This window comes from Malus domestica, chromosome 08, assembly GCF_042453785.1.
Source record: "Malus domestica chromosome 08, GDT2T_hap1".
NCBI lineage: Eukaryota > Viridiplantae > Streptophyta > Magnoliopsida > Rosales > Rosaceae > Malus > Malus domestica.
This window is the reverse complement of record NC_091668.1, coordinates 15,101,267-15,109,156: the sequence shown is the minus strand read 5'-3', so window position 1 is coordinate 15,109,156 and position 7,890 is coordinate 15,101,267. Positions and strand designations below refer to the sequence as shown.

The window sequence follows — 7,890 nt, the reverse complement described above, 5'->3', positions numbered from 1 at the left end:
TTGATCCAAAATGCACCAAAATGCACTTTTCTTGCCAACGTTGTTATTAAGACCTACAAACATACGAAAATGACTTTAAACGCTAAAATAACTAAGGAAACACAACGTAAACGCACGAGAACAAGCCAATTAAGTCGCATAAATATGCTCCTATCACTCTAGTTGAAATTGACCCCTTAAACTATTTTTTTTGGTACTTCAACCCCTTGAACATTTAAAATCAATCAATTAACCCCTTGCTATTAGATTGTGGAATCAATTCCGTCAAATTCAATGGCAAATTAGTCATTCATCATTAATTGTTACTTGTCAGTTATAACCACCAATAAAATTTTAACATATGGACACAAAATAATTTAAAAATATAAAGCATAATGAGTAAACATAAACAACCAAACGTTTACATAACGGACCATTTCACATTATCATTACACATTATTTTGTTTTGTCGTGTCATAATTACATTGTTGGTTATAGTTGACAATAAGAATTGATGAAGGAAAGACTAATTTTCTTTTGAATTTGACGAAATAATGGATGGAATCTACCGACAAAGGGTTAATTGACTTATTTCAAATAGTTCAGGGTGTCAAATCAACTAGAGTAATAGTGTAAGGGATCAAATGGAAGTTTACCCTAAAACTAAGGCCATCTCTAATCGAAGGGTCCAGAGGGCTAGAAGACCGAAAATAGCCTGAAAACCGTCTCCAACTGAGGGCTAGGCCAGAGGGCTGTGGAATCTGAGAGGGCCCCACGGAATCGGAGAGGGCTGGCCAGAAAAATGATTTTTCCTGTCGATTATAATCGACAGGAATGCTTAAGAAAAAAATTCAAATGCAACGGCTAGCTGACGTCAGCTAGCCATTGCATTTGAATTTTTTTTTTTACAGTTTTATTATTATTTTTTATTTAAAATTTTTTTCTATAACTTCTATTTTTCATATTTTTTTCCTATAACTTTAATTTTACAAAATTTGTTTCATATTTTTTTTTAAATTCCATTTTTTCCTATAACTTCTATTTCACAAAATTTGTTTTATTTTATTTTAAATTCTATCTATTTTTTTCCTATAACTTCTATTTCACAAAATTTGTTTCATATTTTTTTTAATTTATATTTTTTTTCAGCTAGCCGTTGCATTTGAATTGTTTTTTACAATTTTATTATTATTTTTTATTCAAATTTTTTTTCCTATAACTTCTATTTGTCATATTTTTTTTAAATTCTACTTTTTTCCTATAACTTTTTGTTGAGCAAAAATTGTACATAATATGTAAACAAATAATTCACTCGACACAATTTCACCCTCATTCAGTTTTCCGAAGAGGGTTTTATTAATTTGAGTTCGACCCATTCTAGGCTACACGCCTATTAATTACAATCTTTCTTTTGGGAAAGAAATACCCTTTGATTCCAATTCGAATAAAAATGTAACTTGAGGATTTTGGTATTTGTTTGATTTTATGACTGTACCTAGGTTGAATCCTAGATTGCCTACGTACCCTCTTGAGGGATCAAGTCACTCGTAGTTCATGTATTTGGTACTTGTTTGGATTTGATGCCTTGTGCAGTTTTAGCTCATGCGGGCGATGAGCATGGTGCCTTATGCAGTTTCAGCTCATGCGGGCAAGGAGCATTTGAAAATTTGATATGGCTTCGTGCCATTTGAGACTTTTCTTCGGCTTTGTGCCACTTGAGACTTTGATATGGCTTCGTGCCCTTTGAAAACTTTTCTTCGGCTTCGTGCCATTTTGGTATTTGATAGCAGGAGTGAATTTGGTTTATATAAACCAGGGATTCGTTTCGGTTTCACGGTTGCGTCTAAAACTTGATATTAGACTGCCTACGTATCCTTAATGGAATCAAACCGGCGTAGTTCATTATCTTGATTTCATGGTTGTGTCTGAAAATTGATACCAGACTGCCTACGTATCCTTAACGGAATCAAACCAGCGTAGTTCATAAATATCTCCCTATTTTTGGGAAACAATGATGTTTTTTCAATCTTTGGTGTCATAGAGCCATTGCCGTGAGTTTTAATCCATGAACCATGCTCATAATACTCACGTTCCTTTCTTTATTATATATATTTGTAGTGTTTGGATCAAACAGGCTTATAAGATGGAAAAAAAAAACATATGGCAGCCCTCTCCTTTTTATTATATATATTCTTTTGATTTTTCGACCTCATTCAGTATAGGTCCTTGAACCCATTTGATTTGACCCACCAAACTCCTGACAACAAACTTTACTTTCTCTCTTTTTTTTATGCAACTCTTCCAAGTCCAAAGACTTCTCTTCTTTCTTCTACGTGACCAAGCTCCCACGTGAGGTGCAGCTTTATTCATTCCCCTCTCTTGCGAAATGGCCTCAGAAGTCCTCCTTTTCTTTGACTCTAAATTCCGGTAGTCTTCCTCTAGAAGCAAAAGGTAGCAGCTCCGCAATACTTGGGCTCCTAATGATTTCGTAATGTTTTGAAACTCTTTTCAGATTTGTCAGCCGATGAATTCCAAAATGAATAAGGGTAAGATTGGTGAAGTTTGAACTCTTTTGAATTGCTCCAATTTTATCCTATCTTCCTTCTAAATCGCGGAGGCTTCTTATGTAGGTCGCAAATTTCTGTTCTTTCTACTGCCTCGGCTCTTCACCACTTGCTTGTCCTCTTTTTGTGGCTTGAATTCAAGGCGAAAGAGGAAGAAGATAACCAGCAGGTAACCCCGTTTTCATTTTTCTGTGTTCTGAATTTCATTTGTAGTGGGTTGAAGCTCTGAACTGTGACTGATTGGTTTAATTAATTCGTGCAGAAGTAACAGAGTCTCTTCGATTGGTTGTTTGGACAAACTATTTTGCAGTACTTTGAAAACAAGTGTTGATTCATGGCTCCAAAGGTGGGAATTTGCATTCTTAAATTCGTAGTAATGCATTCCTCGTATCTGCTGTATTTTGAATGAGTTTTGATGTATTAGAGTGTAAGTATTCGCTGGCATTTCTGTTTCCACAGGGGAAATTATTTGACTGGTCTTGACAATGGGGATTTGGACACACTTTTTGTGTTCCCATTCGTATTTCGTCTTGAATACTTGCCATATTTTCTAATTAACACTTGTACAAAGGAATGCTTTTCCCAAAATCTTTTGTAGTTTTGACTTGTCTTCTAGTCCCTTGGGTGTTTGCCATGTGAATGAGTTTCCTAAATAACTTGGCAGCAAGCTTCTCCTTCTTTGTAGACTTGGGACAACAAGTGTTTAATATAAAGGCTTTGAACCTTTTTTTTTGTCCCATCTTCTTGTGGCAAAGAAGGCTTTGAACCTTCTTTTAAATGTTTGTGGCAGAGAAGCAGGCGAAAATTTTAATTTTGACACAATGAATATCTTTGCTCCATCTTCACGTGGCAAAGAAGGCTTTGAACCTTCTTTTGGCTGTTTATTCAAAGATTGGGAAATTTCATTTCTTTCCTTTTTGTCTTGTAGCAGTCTTTGGTCAAGAGTTGTGTTTGAAAACTTTTCTTCTTGTGGAATTGGACCAGGCATGAGTCGGTTAGGGGAAGTTTCAGTTTTCTTTTCTTTTGCAAACCATCTTTTCCATGTTCTCCTTTTCCTTGGACTCTTTCCCCAATAAGTTTTCATATAATTTTTAGCCAAAGGCAACCTCCATGCTTTGTACCCGTGGGTAGCAAAAACACCAAACAGAATAATTTCCTCTCTTTCTTGTGTTACATCTTTGTATGTGTTGTGTCCTTGCTGTCTTTTCTTCATAGAGACCAAATATGAGTCGGTCAAGGGGAGCAAAAGTTGCATTTTGCTTCTTTTCCCTTGTTTATTTGCCACAAATGCATCTGTTTTGGACCGCAAAGAATGAGTTTCTTCTGGCTTTATGCAACACAGCATTTGCCAAACCCATCTACTTCAAGTCGCATAATGTACAGACGGCAGGTATGGGTTACTTAGACTTTGATTGGAACTTCACGGGGTGGTCTAGGCCACCCTGAAGAAATTCATGGGATTCTTGGAGATTATCTCTGCCGCTTGTTAGTGGGGAACTGGTAGATTTGTTCAGAGTCTCCACCTCTATCTGTTTGGTGCAGGAAAATACCAGACAAAGAAACAAAAGCCAAAAGGCTAAAAGAAAGATTAGGAAAAACAAATCATTTGCCGTGGACCTCTGCATGTTCTTCCCCTTTCTTTTATTTTTGCCTTCTATTTGTTTCTCTATGGTGGTCTATGCCGCAACGCTTTTTGCGTTGCTCTGCTTTTGTTTTTCCTGCAACGAAACAAGAGACAGAAAAAATAATTTAAATAGAACTTGTTTCATACCTGGTGATGAATATTCTTATTTGGTTCTTGACTCGAAAGCACGAAGGTTGAACTGCTTGCTCTCTTTCCTGACAGCACTTCGTTGCTCTGAGTATTTTCTCTCAATGTTTCTCTATTTTTTTTTCTGCAGAGTATCCCCTCTTTTTTTTTTGTTCCCCCTTACTTGCTGCAGGTGATGCTTATTTATAGGCATCCTAGGAAAGCTCTAGAATTTGTTACGTGGGGGAGAGGTAGAGGCCATGACCTCCTGCCACTTTCTGTTAACCACCATTTCTGACTCCACGTTCCTTTTTGTTTGCAGAAAATGGGGAGCACCTGTTTTTTTCTTTTGTGCACGTTACTTCCCCACTTTTGTAGGAGAAAAATATAATTTTATTTATTTATTTCTGGATGTATTTGTGGGTAAAGCCCATCCTCATCTTTTGGGCTTGGATTACACCTTGTAGTTTGACCCAATTTGTGTGGACTCTATTTTTTCATATGTTTATTATTTTTTTGTTCAACAGATTGCCCCCTCAAGCCTTATGCGTGAAATTTCTTTGAGCGTATAAGGCTTGATGTGATTGCATCATATAATGAGGTTTTGACCAATTGCTTGCATTAAATATTTCAGGGATTGAATGCAGATGGCCAATTTTGTACTGAGCGAGCTGTTGACAAGACCGGGAAAGAGTTGGCCACGGGTCCAGGGTACAGGCGTTCTTCTCCATTGGCTTCACTTAACTACAACTTTTCTTTCAGTGATCCTCCCGCTTGGTTTCTTCCTTCCAAAGTGAACTCTGGTCATCTTGATTTTATTCCGGAAGATGGTGCTATCAAAGTTGGTCGGAATCAAGGTGACTTATTTCAGGCTTATACTCTGATGAAAGTGAATAATGAAGCTGATGGGGACACCAAGTTTAAAGTTGACGTTAATTTTTTTCCACTTTTACACAGAATGATTCGAGAGAAGACAGATTGGGGTTTGAGTGTCAAGGTCACAGGTTGTGCTACTTTTCAGGTTGGTGTGCTGGAGTGGACAGAGACTACTTTACGAACTTATGCGAGTGTGCTGCGTCAAGCAAATATTTATGGTGCTATGGCAGTGTCCCGTTATCCTTACAAATACTCCTCTAATGTATGGAAGGCTTTTTGTGAGTTATGGGGTCCCTTAACCAACACCTTCCATCAGGGAAATGGGGAAATGAGTATTTCATTGTATGACTTGAAGGTGATAGGAGGGTTACCAATTCTTGGTACTCCTTATGAAGAGTTTATTCCTCCAAATCATGATCTGTGCAGGAAAGAAGCTTACCCGTCCACTCTTCCTGAACTTCTGGGAATTTATTCCCAATTGTGCAAATTTTATGGGCAAAAACAAATATTTTGGAATCAATGGTTGGACCATTTTTATCGAGGAAAAATAATTTATGCGGGTTATGGTGAGAAAAACCAGCGGATGTCCCCGAATGAACAAAAGATCTTTAAAGCCCAAAAAAACTTGCTGGAAGTCACAAAAGAAGGGGCTTTGGCTGCATTTTTGGCATTCTGGCTTTGTAAATTTGTTTTGCCTTCAAAGGGCGGTAAAGTGAGACCCGAGACTTTTCCTATGGCTTGTTTGATGGCACAGGGTTCTAGAGTCTCCCTTGCACCGACCGTTCTTGGCTATATTTATCATGGCCTTGGGGATATCGTTTCTTGTCCGAGGGGACCTGGTTTCACATATATTTCCATGCCGGTTCACTATATTGTCGGTTGGTTAGGGGAACATTTTCCATTTTTATACCGATCTCGTCCTGATAGTGATTTTCCTAAGGGTTATCCTCAATTAGCGAGATATGCGGGTATTGAACCCAGGGAGGTCAATATATCTCATGCGAGGTTTATCTTTCGGAGCGATAAATCTGTTATTTATCGCCCAACTGTTTTTGTGGAAGAGAAAGGTTGTTCTTTGATGGATAATGAGGACCTATTTGATGATTATTTTGAATTTTTGGTATGTGTTCGTACTGCAAAGCTTCCTGTCAGAATTGATGAACAATCTTGGATAGAACCATATTTTCCTAATAGGTTCGCTCGTCAATTTGGCTTTGATCAAGGAGTTCCAGCGAACAATTTAGCGTTTGGTGTTTCTAGTAGACTAAATTGCAGTGTTGAGGATATGTTTGAAGCGCAGGCTGTGCTTCTTAAAAGGAACACCGGATCTCTATTTTATGTTCCATGTTCAACTCATCAAGGAACTTGTACCTTTTGGTATTGCAAATGGTGGAGGACTTCTTGTGCAACATATCTTGGGACCTCTTTAGCTGATATTTATGCTATCTTCAATAAACGTCCCCTTAATAAAAAGACAGTTTTTAGTGTGTCAGTTCTGAGAGACATAACTCCAGGTCTGAGAAAAGAAATTTTGCTTTCTGATGTGGGAATTGAGAAGTCTCCCAGCTTGCATCCAGTTGGTCAGAGTTCAGGTCTTTCTAAGAACAAGAAGACAACGGCTGACAAGAAATGCAAGGCTATCCCGGAGTTTTCGTCATCAGGGTCTTCTTTAGGGAGTAGCCGTGATGTGAATTTTAAGCGTGCTCGTTATGAGAAACCTGATGACTTTAATGGTGTGGATATTGGATCTGTAGTTGCTGCTGATGCAGGTAATTTTACTCCGGAAGTGGTGTCTAAACATTCGAGTGCGCCATCTTTGCATGTAAAGGTGATGAACCAGCCTTACGGGGAGAAGTCAGCTGCTTATGTATCTGATGGAGTTGTCCCCTCATCTTTGCAAGAAGTGAAAACATCTATCCATGCTTTGTTCGGCCCGGAGGTGAGCAATCTTAGGCAAGGATATATTATTGGTGAAGTAGAGAATATTTTTGTCAGACTCTCCTCTTGTAACTCACCTACAGAAATTCTTGGCTGCCGTGAGGAAGTGAACCTGGTGTTTGATGTTTTGCGTCCCATTATTAATCTTTTGGAATCTGGTCGAACAGAGCTTGAGTGGTTTGTCAAAACTGTTCGCCATGTTTTTGTATGTGCTTCGCAGATTTCTGATAATGCTGGGATTATTGATCAAGGTAATCAGATTCATGATTTGTTTCGTCGACATGATGAGTGTTTGTCCACTAAGAAGGCTTTGGAGTTAGAGTTAACTAATTCCATTCAGGAACTTAAGAAAATTGAAGCTGAAGAATTGCCTGTTAAAGAAGCAGAGGAGGTTGCTCGTGTTCTTCGTCAACAATATGATTCTGGAAGACTTGCTGTTAAGCGTCGTGTGAGTGACCTTAAAGCTTCACTTGAGCGACAAAAGAACTTGGATGTAGAACTTCGTCAGTCCCGGATTGATGCGAATGAAGGGCTTCTCCCAGATGTTGTGCGTGCTGAAGCATTGAACAAATCTGCAGAAGAAAGAATTTTGAATTCAATCGCTTCCCTGCTCCACTTTTGCAGCAAACCGGAGTAGGCTTTAAGTCGTTTTCCTTCTGTTTTGCATTTCTACAATTTGGGATATTTAAGTTGAGCTTTTTCTTTCTCTTTTTTTAGCAGACTTTTGAACCAACTTTGACTGATAATAATAGGTTTATTGCGCCCAGTATGTTTGAGATTTAT

At 38.2% G+C, this 7,890-nt stretch overlaps 1 long non-coding RNA gene across 1 annotated transcript; it reads left to right on the top strand.

Annotated features, from left to right (window-relative positions):
- Positions 1-2,440: 2,440 nt before the first annotated feature.
- LOC139197962 (uncharacterized) lies at positions 2,441-3,131 on the top strand. The gene is made up of 2 exons (XR_011583391.1): positions 2,441-2,712; positions 2,806-3,131. It is a non-coding gene; the product is annotated as an uncharacterized lncRNA (long non-coding RNA).
- Positions 3,132-7,890: the final 4,759 nt, after the last annotated feature.